The sequence below is a fragment of the Manacus candei genome, unplaced genomic scaffold, assembly GCF_025592945.1.
Source record: "Manacus candei isolate 608988 ecotype Guabito, Panama unplaced genomic scaffold, ASM2559294v1 h1tg000006l, whole genome shotgun sequence".
Taxonomy (NCBI): Eukaryota; Metazoa; Chordata; class Aves; order Passeriformes; family Pipridae; genus Manacus; species Manacus candei.
The window spans coordinates 187,682-201,516 of NW_026138054.1; the positions used below are offsets into that span (position 1 = coordinate 187,682).

At 55.5% G+C, this 13,835-nt stretch overlaps 1 protein-coding gene across 1 annotated transcript in view; it reads right to left on the reverse strand.

Moving 5' to 3' along the window:
- NUDCD3 (NudC domain containing 3) overlaps positions 1–13,835 on the reverse strand; it is a 30,307-nt gene that overhangs the window by 13,602 nt on the left and 2,870 nt on the right. The window lies entirely within an intron of this gene.

Sequence of the window (13,835 nt, forward strand, 5' to 3'; positions counted from 1 at the left end):
CCGAGGCATTGCAGGCAGCACTGAAACCAGCAGTATCTGTGGGCTCCCACCCTCAGCTGGCCATTTCGGGGGGTACCACATCATTTTTCAGGCATCTTGGCCTTGCCTGGCAGTCACCCATTGGGTGCCCATTGCCATGGAAACGGGGTTGGCATGGCAGCGCGCACCGGGCTGGCGCGTTGGCTCCAGCTGTCGCTTCCCAACCGCCCCCAGATTGTAGGAGTTGAACAGGCTGGAGGGCGAGAGGGGGAATGGTGCAGGCGACCAGGGGCTGTGGTGACAGGGTCTGCGGGGCCCCACGCGCACTCTACGGGAAGCAAACACACTGAAACGCAGCAGCACGTCCCCAAGCACCATTTCACGCGTCCCCTGATCCCCACCCAGAACCAGCCTAGCGGTGGCACCCAGCTTCGTTCTCAGGGCACAACTGTCCCAGAGACCACCCCACAACAGCCCCTGGCAGGGACGAGGGTCTGTGTGCAGCCTGGGACAGCTTGGCTGGTTAAGTGCCCTCACAGGACTTGTCCCCACGCTGTGGGGTCTGCCCAGGCATGGCAGAGCTTCACGGGGCTCCTGCCCTCCATCCCAGCTTGGTAAACCACCCCTCCACCCTCACATGATGAACCAGAGGATAAACCTGTCCCGATGTTAAACCCAGTTGGGTTTTTCCCTCCTAAAAGGGTGTTTCCTGCTAAGTGGTGTGGGCCCCTTTCTCCTCCTCTGTGACCTTCAGGGGCAGCAGTGTGGGGGGCTTTTCAACACCCCACAGTCATACCCACAGCACCCTTCAGTTCTCTGCAGCCTTCCTTCACGAGAAGCCCAGCTTTCCAGCACAGCGGTCACACCAGCCAAAGCACAGCCCACCCTGCTCTTCCCAAACCTGCCAGCAAGACACGTGGGGGAAGGTGGGTCAACTGGGAGTTGCCATCACAAGTGCTGGTGGCTCCCCACAATCAGTAAAGAACCAGACAAGAATCAACAAATGGCTGTTTCCCCCAGGCTGTTCCCCTTTGGGCCTTTCCCGGGAAGAACTCAAAGGGTGCAGGAGAAGGCAGAGGGCCCGGGTCAAGCCAAAGCTTGTGAGAGCAGATGCAGAGCATCAGAGATGGGAGAAACCCACCGGTGCAAATGCACACATGGTGAGACACCAGCTGCAAATGCCTCATGGCCTCAGCACAGATAAATACAGCAGCCACTCGCTGCCACAAAACCACCAGGTCTGTCCTGGATATGCCTCCTCTTCCTCAGCAGAACAGCACTGGGGCTGAGCAGATCCCAGCCAGGCGGTTCTGGATGTTATAGCCCCTCTCAGAGCTTACTCAGCATGAACTCACAGCAGCCCCAGAAGCAGCCACCCTGTGTGACTCCCACAGGGAAACTGAGGCAGAACTCATTCTGCAAGGACTACGTCCAATGTCTGTTTGCACAGTGTAGCTACTGTACAGGTGACAGCAGTCTTCCTCCCAGTCCAACCAACCCTGCAGGACAGCTCTGTCCCAGCTCCCCCTGACATTACTGGGGCAGGGCTGGGTGACAGAGGAATGTGTCACAGACACCTCTGCCTCCACGTGCAGCTCACTGGATAAGCTCAGCCCTGCTGCCTCGGCCTTGCAGCCCTGACAGCCTGGCTGGCAACATGCACCCCAGCCCTGCTCATCTGGCTTCAGAGGGAGAAGTTCACCCTCATGCCTAAACCACTCTCCAGACGTGGCTGCCTGTCCTGAGGGTGTGGGTTCTGGTGCCATGGCTTCTTTGCTCCTCTCTGACCCAACACCCAGCCCAAACCGCTCCAGCCCTTCCCCCAAGACACCAGCAACCTCTGCTCCAGCCATTTCCAATGTTAAAAATCCATGGATGTGAGAGTAAATGGGCTTTGTGTCCCAGAATAGGATCACAGTTGGACTCATGAAGTCTGGATAATTCTCCTGCAAGTGTAAACACTGGCTCTGAAGCCATGGAGGATCCAGGGTAGTGAAGGCAGGCCGCAGCCTCGTTAGGTGCTACTGACAAACAGCTGACAGCTCTACTACCTCGGGAGCAGCTCTTCCTTTCCTGGAGTTTTTCCAACCAGATCTCTGCCTGGTCCAACTGTGCTTAGCACATGCCGGCGGCAGTCCAGAATTGGACCCTGCTCCTTGGCTGGGAGGCAGCTTCCCTCATCATCCACAGGAGACAGCCCTGGCTCACGGTATGCTGGGCTGAGCAATGACGCCATGCCAGAGGTGGCTCTCCTGGCCAAAGGCATCCCTCATGCCACTTCAACAGCACCACTCTGCAGCAGGTGAGAGAACCTCTGGCACAAACACCACAGCTGGGAGCTGTCCCCGTCCCCAGACCCACCAGGTGAAGAGGGAGGCCAGATCCAGTGCACAGGGCAGGTTGGGTGGCGATCATCCCAGCAGCATGGCTGCTCTCGGTGCAATGGTCACCCACCGGGCTGCCAGAACGCCTGCCAGGCCAAGGCAGGTGGTGGCAAGGCTGAGGGGAGGGAGGGTGACAAAGCACCAGCTTTTAAACCTGAGACTTTGGCACCACATGCACTTGGCTGCCGGGTGGTGGGGATGGTGGGGGTGGGTCTATGTGTTCTGTCTTGTTCTATTTTTGCTTGCAATGTGTCATTTTGGGGGAGGCGAAACCTTTAACAATGCACTGTCGAGAAGTAGCCGGTCTGTTCCCCACTCCTCAGAGCTGCACAGCACAGCACGGGTGCACTGTCCCTGGGACCAGAGCCACTCCCTACGTGCAGGGTGAGACCCTTGGCAGCAGCATAAGGGGACAGGACCCCCTGAGATGTGGCAGTTCTGGCCCTGGCAGGCAGGCTGGATGGCCAAGGGTGGGGCCACATGTCGAGCCCCATACACAGATTTCTGGGCATTTCTTACTCCGGGATTCCCAGCTCCGTTGGTGATGCTCAATGAGCCAAGTGATGTGGAAATGGTGACAGTGATCCTCACTCTGTGGACATTTGGCTGAACACGTTTTTGTCCTCAGAGCCCAACAGCTGTGGCACCAGCTCTGTGAAAGCAGCGTTGGACATAAACCAAGAGAAGGAACCATACACACCAAAGGATCTGGTTAATGTTTGATTCAAGGAGAAGCAGCACAGCTCACTGATTTCCTCTTCTTTGAGGAGTCTGGGTGCAAGAATGTAAAAGTTGAGGAATAGGCACAGCAGCATGGGAGCAGCTGTTCTTCAGCCTGAGGCTCAGGAGGAGCAGCGGTGGGAAAGCATCATGGGAAGGAGCTAATATGGGCATAATCCCAACAAACTATTTTTTCCCATAAAAAAGAAGGAAAACATCCCAAGGATTTTCAGAACTTAAGGAAACTAATCCTCTCAGCCTAGAGCAGCTCCGCTTTGTGAGGCAGAACCCCTGTCCTCTCAGGAAGGAGGCTGACAGAAATCTGGAACACCTGGATCCAGCAGAGTCAGGCATGCCACGGCTCGATGTCCAGTACAGCAAGTACCCTCTAGTTACTGTCATTCTCAGAAAGCTTCGTCTGGGGCTGGCACTGCTGTTTGCTCTTAGTCAAGGTAAATTATTTAGGCAGCTTTAAGGAAAACATGTCAAGCCAGATGTGAAGGTGGGTGGATAAGAGAAACAACCGCCACAGCTAAAACTGGGCAGTGGAACTGGCCAAGGCCAAAGGGGATGATGTGGGGAGAAAGCTAGGCTGGCAACCAATCTTTCACAGCAAACAATCCAGCATAGGCAGAAATGGAAACTCAGATCCACTCCCTTTCTGCAACACTGCTCCTGAGGGAGTTATTTCCAATAGTCCCCCTCTACCTGCACTCTGCCATCACAACACATCCTATCAGGTCCCACAAGCACATCCAAACCGCCAGAGACAGCCTCTCCCCTGCATCACACCTTCCTCCGTTTGAGTGGGGAAGCAGAGGGAATGGTGTACAGAATCACCCTGGCAGCAGACAGCCCAAAATGAACACCCCAGCTCCGTGTTTAACCACTGTCAGAGGCCCTGTGCGATACATGAAACTGTCTTCAAGCTCGGGAGGTTGCCAAGAATGGAAAGATCTCATTAATAATGAAGTTCCGAGCAAGCAGGAAAAGAGAAAATCAGGCACACTGCATCTGCGTGCCTAACCCAAATCTGCATGTAGCGAGTGGGGCCTGCTAGGACATGCTCCGCACACCGTCAATCCAGACGGCATTTACTGCAACGAGCAGACATTTAGATCCAGGCTGCTGCTCCATGACAGCAGCCAAGAGCAAGTCTCATCCATCAGCATCATTAATCCCACAGCCCTGGCACTGCGAGGACTCACAGAGGCACCCGCACATTCAGGTCAGGAAGAGAAGCTGCTGCTGAAACACACAGTTGCCTGTGGCACCCAGCCCCGCTGCAGGATATTGGCCTGGCTGCAACAAGGGCTGGTCCCACCTGCTTGGCTGGGAATACTGCCCTGGGGTGCGGAGCTCCAAGGCAGACACCTTGCTGCAGCTCCCAGTACCAGCACCGCCAGGGCCCAAGGCACGGTGGGAGATGGGTCCTGCCTCCAGCATGCTGTGGCTGCATCGTGGCCCCATTCAGATCTTCCCGTAGCTCACAGCTGGCTTTGCTTGGCTCAAAGTCTCTCAGTGGGCTCCCCCACGAACGGGGAGGGTGATGTAGAGGAGGATGAGGAGCGATCACCGTCTGTCCCCTTGAAACTGCTGCTGCAGGTTGCACAGGGCTGCTGGGAACCAGCACCATGTCAGCAGCCACCATCCTCCTGCTGTGGCAACAGTTGGGTCACCCACACAGGGTGGCTGGTCAGGCCCTTGGCAGCCTCCAGGCCTTCACACTGTCACAAATGCTCCCTCCCTCCCACCTTGCACTACACCTGTACCTCACCCTCCCAGCACTAAGGGAGCTGCATGCAGCCCACTGGGCCAGACACCACGGTGGGAGAAGGGGGCACGTGCCAGCTGAGTGCACAGGCAGCAGACGGGGGGATGGCAGAGCCTGCTCTGCATCGCTGCGGAAAGGCCACGCTCACCCGATGGCACCAGCATGCGCACCAGAATACAGACTTACTGGAATACAGATTTCCAGAACTCCTGGCTCCTAGCCTTCCCAATGAGAACTCAAAGTGCATTGAGCCACAGGAAGGTCTGTGCACCCCAAACAGCTGCTGTCAAGCCTCAGCTTGAGCTGAACAACAGCCAGAGCTAAAAAACTCCAGCTTTTAAGATGAATTTGAAGAGGATCAAGCATACTGTCTGCTCCTCAGGATTGCAACTGCAGCAACAGGTACGGAAGGCAGAGGTTTAACGTCTTTGGAAAACTGCATTCCCAAAGCTGCAGGGATTGCATGAGTGGAAAATCCCAGGTTTGTGCTCCTTCTGCAGGCATGCTGTGAAGGAACCTCCCCCTCACCTCCAGATTTAACATCTTTTGGCATCAAAACATCAGGACGGTTGCAATTTGCCTCTTGGGGTTCTGCCTGGGAAATGCCATGGCTGGAGGATGCTGACTACAGCTCCCAGACCTTTGCTGGGGTTCGGGAGGCAACCAGGGCTCCACAAAGGCTCCTTTGTACCAGCACTTCAGCTAATGAGGCCTCTGGCAAAGCACTAAGCAAGCTGAATGCCAAATCCCTTCCTCTACAGCTCAAGTCACACTGCAGTCAGTAAGCCTTAGGATCCACTCTGATCCTCTCTGATCCACCCCAACCCTCTCCACCACTCCTTGGCTGGCAGCAAGCTCCAGCCCCGAGCACAGTGGTGGTCCAGGGTCGTCCCAATCCTCAGGGTTTCTTACAGACCAGGTGTGTTCGGTTTGCTGCAGAAGAACTCCCCAAGTCCAGTTTTGGAAAAAGTCCCCTTCACCCCCAAAGTGGAGAGAAGTTCATCAGTGGTTCCCCACAGCCCATTACCCTGGGGATCCTGAGCACACACCTCCAGAGCTGCACTGCACAGCTTGGTGGTCCTGCTGTCACAAAAAAAAAAAAGTGTGAAAAATGGAAGCCAGTGCCTTCCTCCTCACCCCAAAACCTGAGGCACAACCCAGCCAGGCAGTGCAGTCCGGGCTCCAGCCTGCAGTGCCCATCATCATCATTACAGAGATCATGGAATCATGCAATTGTTTGGGTTAGAAAAACCCTCTGAGACCATCAGGTCCAACTGTTTCCCCAGCACTTGCCACCATTAAGCCATGTCCCCAAGTGCCACACCCACATGGCTGTTAAATCCCTCCAGGGACGGGGACTCCATCACTTGTCCAGGGCTGTCCAGGGATGGACAACCCTCTCCATGAGGGAATTTTCCCAATATCCAACCTAAACCTCCCCTGCCACAACTTGATGCAATCTCAACTTCCTTTGTTCCCTGGGAGCAGAACCTGACCCCCACCTGGCTGCACCCTCCTGTCAGAGTTGCAGAGTGAGAAGGTCCCCCCGAACCTCCTTTTCTCCAGGATGAGTGCCCCCAGCTCCCTCAGCCACTCCTAATCAGGCTTGTACTCCAAAGGTCTCCTCACCTTCAGGAAGCCTCAGAGCTCTGACTTATCAACAGGATGCGACCAACAACCAAAAAATCAAGCCCATCAAGACACATTCCCCTATAATCCATTGTGTCACCAAGCCCTGACGATGTGGTGAGAAGGGGCCAAGGCTCCCCTGTACCAGGTGCCCAAGGCACCACCTGCACAGATGATGCCTTTGCTGCTCAACCCAGTAGCCAACCAACAAATCCATCCCCTTCCTCCACAGCTGGAGCCCCACTGAGCTGCTCTGCCTCTCTGCCTGCCAGGGGAGAGCCCTGCTCTTTTCCAAGCTCACACTCTTCAGGAGAGCTTTTAGCCTTCCCCTTCACTTCCCGAGTTATTTACAGAGCTGTTTGACAGCGCCAACTTACTGACATTAGGCAAGTTGAAATGCCACCGCCAGCTCGCAGGAGAGCGTTGGAGCGCTGGCACCAGAGGGCTAAATTTCACTACTGCTGGGATATTCAGGTCAAGGACAGCAGGACACACTATCATCCAGAAAAGTCCCCTGGGATCTTTATTGTTTGCAGAGAGCTTATACAACCTTAGACTTCAGAGGTCTCCTGTGAGAGAGACCTACGTGCAGCCAACCAGGCTGGAGTCAATTATAGCTCCTCTGGAAAAAGGGGATAAGGCCAAAGGAATCCAATGGGACTGAGCTGTGGGAGCAGAGGACAAGGTGGACTCTCAGACCCCTCCACCACCAATACAAACAGGCCCAATCAAGGTAGTTTTCCACATAAGGCCCCTTTTGGTAAACACTGCGATACCAAGCAAACAGTAACTGCTTTTTTACCTAAAAATGCTGTCCCTCGGTCTCCAGCACTGGGATTTTCTGCTTGTTAAGAGAAGAATTTATAGGTTTTAATTTAGTTATTTTTGGTCCCAGGACCTAATTTTGGAGCTTAGTACCTTGGTAGGGCAACCAAAGCCCTAAGCGATTCAGTAAGTGACAGGGGAACTGGCACTCCACTGCTGATCTCAGCAACCCAACTAGAGGAGCCTGGTTCTCTGTGAAAACACTGGAAAATTGGACCAACTGGTTCCTCACCATCTGCAAAAGGCTCGGGACAGTTGAGGGCTGCACCAGACAGGGCTGGGGGATCTCACCCTGAGCTCAAGCGTTTCAGCCCTTTGAAAAGATGCTTCCCAAGCAGTTGAGTTCCCACCACCATGGGAGAAGGCATGTGGATTAAAACAATTCTCCCAGCAGGCAGAATGGCCTCTCTCCACCGCAAGAAAGATTCCACTTGGCAGGGATGACTTAAGTCACATTTCCCCGCTTCCCCCAGTACTACCCAGTACATCCCTCCCAGAAACCAAACATGACAGCACTGCGCATGCAGTGCTGCAGCCCACATGGGCCAAAAGCCTCAGCGCAACATGAGGAGCCAAGAACATGCTGGGGTGTGCTGGTGGAAGGAGGTCTCATCAACACAAAGCTTTTGTGAAGCTCATGTTCGGACCTGGAAAGGTTGACAGCATTGGGGAGTGCTGGGAAGGGACAAAAAGAGTTTGACTGATGTCATCACTTGACTGCAGCATGTGCCATGTGGCTGGAAGAGGATTTCCTGGCCTCATCGCAACAGTGGGACAACCCAGGAGCAAGGAAATGGGGTAGGAAACAGAAAAACCCCATGGCTTCACATACAGGCAGAGTATGTGGATGGCCCTCAGAACACGAGAGGATCATGAAGGACAAGGAGCACAAGGATGCTCAAGTGAGAAACAACCATGGAAATGAGGACTCTTCAGCCTAAAAACAGGCTGAAAGGAGAAAGTCAACATGACAGGAGAACCTCCAAGACTGTGGAGAAGGGAAATGGGGACCCACTAGCTGCCTCTTCACCTGAACTACTGCTGAGGAGCCCTCAGGCATGGGAGGGCTGAAATTCAGAGAGAAAAGGGAAAATAATCCTCCCAAAGACTGAAGAACCAAGTGCTCGAAAAGTGCTATGTGTCAGGGCAGGGTGAAAACACAGAGGAAGTATCACTGCACGCTCATTCTGTTCTTCTCCTCTTCCCCCAGCATCTGCTGCTGAAAGGAGACAGGATATGGGGCCAGATGGAGCTTGGCTGTATCAGGTCAAGCCATTTTCTGAGCTCCGTCTGGCTCCTGATTGTGACAGGCCTTGGCCGCGCCGGGGGAATTCCCCGCGCACGGCCCCACGTGCGCAAGAGGAATCAGAACCAGGACAGACTCTCCTTAAATATGGATCAGGATCAGCTCCACCTTTCTGGGTCAGGCTGGAAGAACAGCACAGACTCTGAGGTGAGCTCAGCAGGAAGGTCCCAAGGGACAAGTGGGGAAGGAAACCAGTTTAACCAGATTCTGGTCTGGACAGTGCCAGACAGAACCTGCTGAGAGTCTAAGGGGTCTCCTCCTGTCCCCTGGACAACACTTGAGAGGAGAAAGCTTGGGTGAATGCCACCTCAGAGTCAAACAAATTTGGCCTCAAAGTCAGCAGCGTGCAGCAACAGCTGTTCTGCACAGCCCTGCTCCCCTGCTGAGGGTGACCAGCAGTAAAATTCCCATTCCCAGCACCCCAAGGAGGATGCAGCCTTGCCAGGAAGCCCATCCTGCAGGCACCTTGCAATGACAAAACGCCATCTGGGCTTCCAGCAAAGCCAAACCGTTGCTAAGTCGAATCAGATTCGCACAGGAGCCTCATGGAAATTTCCCAGAGTGCTGCTGTGTCATCCCGGGGATGCTCCCAGCGTGTTAACCTCGCAAAGGGTTAACCCCAAGTCTAGAGGCTCTGGGAATGGGAGCTGTGGGTCTCAGGAGAGAACTGGAGCGTCAGGAGTCAGCTCACCAATTAATGCATTTGAGTCAATTCTGCTCACCAGGGACAGCAAGCCAGGGCACACACTGAGGATTTTTGTAGGTCATTGCCAAGCCCCAAAACCCATTCCCAGGGATGGTAGAGCAGCGTCAGGGGGACTGGCCCTGCAGCATGGCTCACCTGGACCATGTGACCGGGGCTCAACAGCATCCTGTTTGCTCCCTTCCTTGGCACAATGGCACTGTGTGCATAGGGTGAGTGGAGTCCCTTCCCCAGGTCGCACACCCTGTAAGACCGGGAGGGTCTCCTTCAAGGCCCCACAAGGCAGTGGTGGAGCCATGAAGAGGCCCCTCCTCACCTCAGCTGCCTCTTCCTTTTCCACGCAGCAGAAGGTAAATGGCTGAGGCCACAGAAACTCAGGGTTTTGTTCCACTCTGCTTGTTACTGTGGCAGATCCCCCAGCAGCAGCCAAAACCTTCCTCGGGGACGAGACACTGCATGCCCTCCTGCACCCACCCAGCACCCACCAGTGCTCTGTGTCCCACTGGCCGCATTTCCAGCCCTGGGGGTAGTGACACCCACAGATCCTCCTCTGAGAGACCTCACCTGCCCAGCTGGTCTCTAAGGTACAGACCAGAGCTGCCCCACCCTGAGCACACCTGGCTGAAGCACCTGGAAGAGACACAAAAGCTGGATGGAGAAACGCATGAAGGTGAGACATTCACCATCATCCACAGGCTCCCAGGGTTGCCCCTTCCTACCTCTTGCTCATACATGGAGTAAGCCCTGGGACAGGACTCACAGTATAGCGGGCTGAGAGCTTCCCCCCAGTTCATACTGGGGAACAGAGGGAAGCCAGGAACCGGAGTCAGAAAGCACAAGCACAGGCCGGGCTGAAGCACACCTGAGCACACCTGGCTGAAGCACCTGGAAGAGACACAAAAGCTGGATGGAGAAACGCAAGAAGGTGAGACATTCACCATCATCCACAGGCTCCCAGGATTGCCCCTTCCTACCTCTTGCCCATACATGGAGTAAGCCCTGGGACAGGACTCACAGTATAGCGGGCTGAGAGCTTCCCCCCAGTTCATACTGGGGAGCAGAGGGAAGCCAGGAACCGGAGTCAGAAAGCACAAGCACAGGCCGGGCTGTGCAGTGCCACACGTGGGCTGCCAGGCTCTATTTTAAATGCTGTGTGGCAAATATATGCAGGATGGAATCCAAGCTGGGGGAAGGGGAGGGTGCTGGGCAGCGGAGGTGTTCAAAATTAGGAGCTGAGCTCAGGCAAGGATGGCTTCTGGGAGCAGATGGGGGAAGAGCCAGACCTGGGACTGTGCAGCTGCAATGCCAGCCCTGGGATGAACAGCCCCATGGTGGGGTGTGAGGAAGGTCTGCACCCCACTGCCCTCCCAGCGAGGTGGGGACAGCAAGAGAACCGTGACAGCCAGGGAAGGACGGCCAGGACACTCAGGGCAGCTGCAAGAGGAACCCGGCTTCTTCTGTGGCACGGAGACCTCTGGTCCCCCTCAGCACTGCTCCTGGCATGAGCGTCACCCCAAAGACACCTCAGTCCTCGGTGTGTTTACAGGGCAGCAAAGAGGAACCAATTCACCTGCCTTTTGCAGGATGGGAAGGCAAGGGACTCGGGGAGACCTGGCTGAGCCCCAAACCAAGCCCTGCAAACCTCCATACCCACAAAGCCGGCTTGATTCATCTGGATCGGCCCTGAAAAAGCTTGCTGTGCTTTGCAAGAGGCTCCCGACCAGTGCCCCAGCACCCAGGCGCAGCACAAGGCTCTGATGGGAGCTGGCAGATCTGGGATCATACCTGCCCTACATTCCCAGAGCCGTCAGGTTGACAGAATGAGCGAGTTTTTATATAGATTTTGGTGGCAGCGGTTTTCTTCACCAGTGGCTGGAGGGGTGGGGGGAAGGAAGGGAGATGGAAAATATTTTTGTTTAAGCTCTTTTCTGTATTCCTGCTGCCAGAGTTGCACATTACTCATGCGCCCCTCATACCTAGGCTGGTAGCTCTGGGTTTTGCTCAGAAAGGGCTGTGGAGAATTAAGCAGTTGGTTAAATTATTAATAGTCTGCCGGGGGCTGGCCAGGCCGCCCGCCCGGCCCCCGCAGCCTTTCGGGGGGCTCCAGTGCCCCCCAGAGGCACCGAAACCAACTACAGCCCAATGACAAACCCGTGGGCTGCTCTACCCTACTTCGAGCCCACAGATACCCTGTTCTCCTGGCCTGGAAACCACCGGAGCTTCCTGGGACACAGCCTCCTGTGCCTGGTCTCACCCACCACGTGCCCAAACTGGGCAGCCACCAAGCAGGTGCAGGTGTTCCACCCAACCAGAGAGTTTGGGGTGGAGGGAGCAGGAAGAGCAAAGGGGGAAGAGACCATTTGGGAGGGCAGAAGCCACAGGGGCACCCGTACTTGGCTGAAGGTACCTTCTTTTCAAGGGGAGATGTGCCAAGCAGGGCTTGGCATTTGATGCCACAGCCGCAGGCTGCAAAACAGCACCTGAGTGCCTGACGTCTGACAGGGGCCACTTTCCACTGGTGCCAGGACACACTCAGAGGGTGGCACATGTGAGGGCTGAGTTTTCACCAGGCTCTCACCACCCGCAGCAGAAACCACCCCTGATGGCTTCAGCACACTCGCTGTCAGACACATTCTGGCAGCACACTGCCCCTCACCTTCCTTCCTAACCCCTCCAGTTTCCTTCCTGCAGCCCTGACATCAGTTTTCAGGCAGCTTAACTTCCCTCGCACCAGCTGCTGCCTCACAACAAAAGGCCCGAGAGGAAATTTCATGGGGCAAAACACAACAAACGTGGCCTGCACAGGGGCACAAGCAGTTGGCACTCAGGCCACCCCAGCTCCCTCTGCTCATGGTTTTGCCAGCTCCTCCAGTCTCTCCCTCTCCTCTCCATTGGGATAAAGCTGGGCTAGACACCCTCAGGCCAGCTCCCACAGGGCTTTTGGCTTGCTAATTTTGCACAGGGAGAGGTGTCAGACTGGCAGCCCCCTTTCACAGGACAGCTCTGGCACAGGCTTTGCAGGTAATTTCATTTTTGGCTTCTGGCTTATTTTTATCCTGCAGAATGCATGCCAGTTACACACAAGTCCTTTCTCCTCCTCCCATCAGATCAGGTGACTGGGCAGGCACCTTGCCCAGGCACGGCCTGTACCCTTTCCCTTGCCCAGACAGCTGCCACGCTCGGGCCCTGCCCCACCACTGTGTCCAGTCAAGGCTGCAGGACCTGACTCGACCACTGTCCTAGAATAGTGGAACCATGAAATATCCTGAGCTAGAAGGGACTCGTAAGGATAATCAGGTCCAGCTCCTGGCCCTGCTCAGGGGGCTTAACCCCAGTATTCCCACTATGTGCCTGAAAGCATTGTCCAAACACTCTTTGAGCTCTGGCAGCCTTGGGGCCGTGACCACTGCCTGGGGGAGCCTGTTCAGTGCCCGACTACCCTCTGCGGGAAGAACCTTTTTCTAGTATCCAACCTAAACCTCCACACTCCTACCACTTATTGTCCCATAGCCCCCAAAATTTTGGTCCTCAGACTGTCCCTTCCATATGCCAAGGGTTGACAGTCCCTAAGTCAGGGCTCCAAATCCTCTCTGTTCCTCAGAGGCATTGGGCATCCCAGTCCTTCCAGGATTTGGGGCTCTTCCATTAGACCCTGATTCCCTCTGGTGCCTTGCTCTCCCCAGTGATATGTCCAAAACTGGCTGGAAGGACAGAGATCACCAGCCCAAGCTGCCCTCCTCACCAAGTACTAGTGGGACAGCAGGGACAGGCTGCAGTGAAGCCCCACATATGGCCAGGACAGCTGCAGCGAGCAAGAGAAGGGCAGTGCAGCCATTGTGTGAGGTCTGACCACAGGACACAACAGGGAAAGGAGGAGGAGACAGGGTCTGCACGGCCTGCTCATGGCATTGCTCCCTCGGCTTGGGCAGTGAGGAGACACAGGAGCTTGTACCTTGAGGGGTGTGAGGCCCTGATCGAGGGTTGGGCAGCTCTGCCCCGGCTTGGGGTCAAGGTGATGCCCAGGGAAGGACAAGAGAGACCTGCACAGGATGTGCACTCAGGTACGTGGTTCACAGAGGCCTCGCCAGCCTGCTTGAGCTCACCTCCTGCTGCTCAGCAGACAGTCAGGTTGGAAGTGTCTCAGAAGCCCTGGAAGGACTTTGACACAAAGACATTTCTGTACAAACGGAGGCTGCTTGGCCCTGCTGGAAAGCCATCAAGACTGGATAAAGAGAAAACTCTGCAGTGCCTGCTTGATCTTCAAAGCTGGCCCTGCTCTGAGCCAAGGGCTGGGCCAGAGACCTCTGGAGGGCTCCGAACCCATTTGCTGCTGCAGCCGCCTGTCCCAGGCCTGGCAGAGGAGTCCAACACTGACAAAAGGGTTGCAGGCAGGTGCCAGGACTTCCATCAGCGAGCACCAGAAAACGGACACTGCTCACTGAAGCCAGCACTTGGAGGAGCCACATGGCCCAGCCCAGCTCTGCAGGGCTGCATACAGGGTTGTGCCACTTCCCC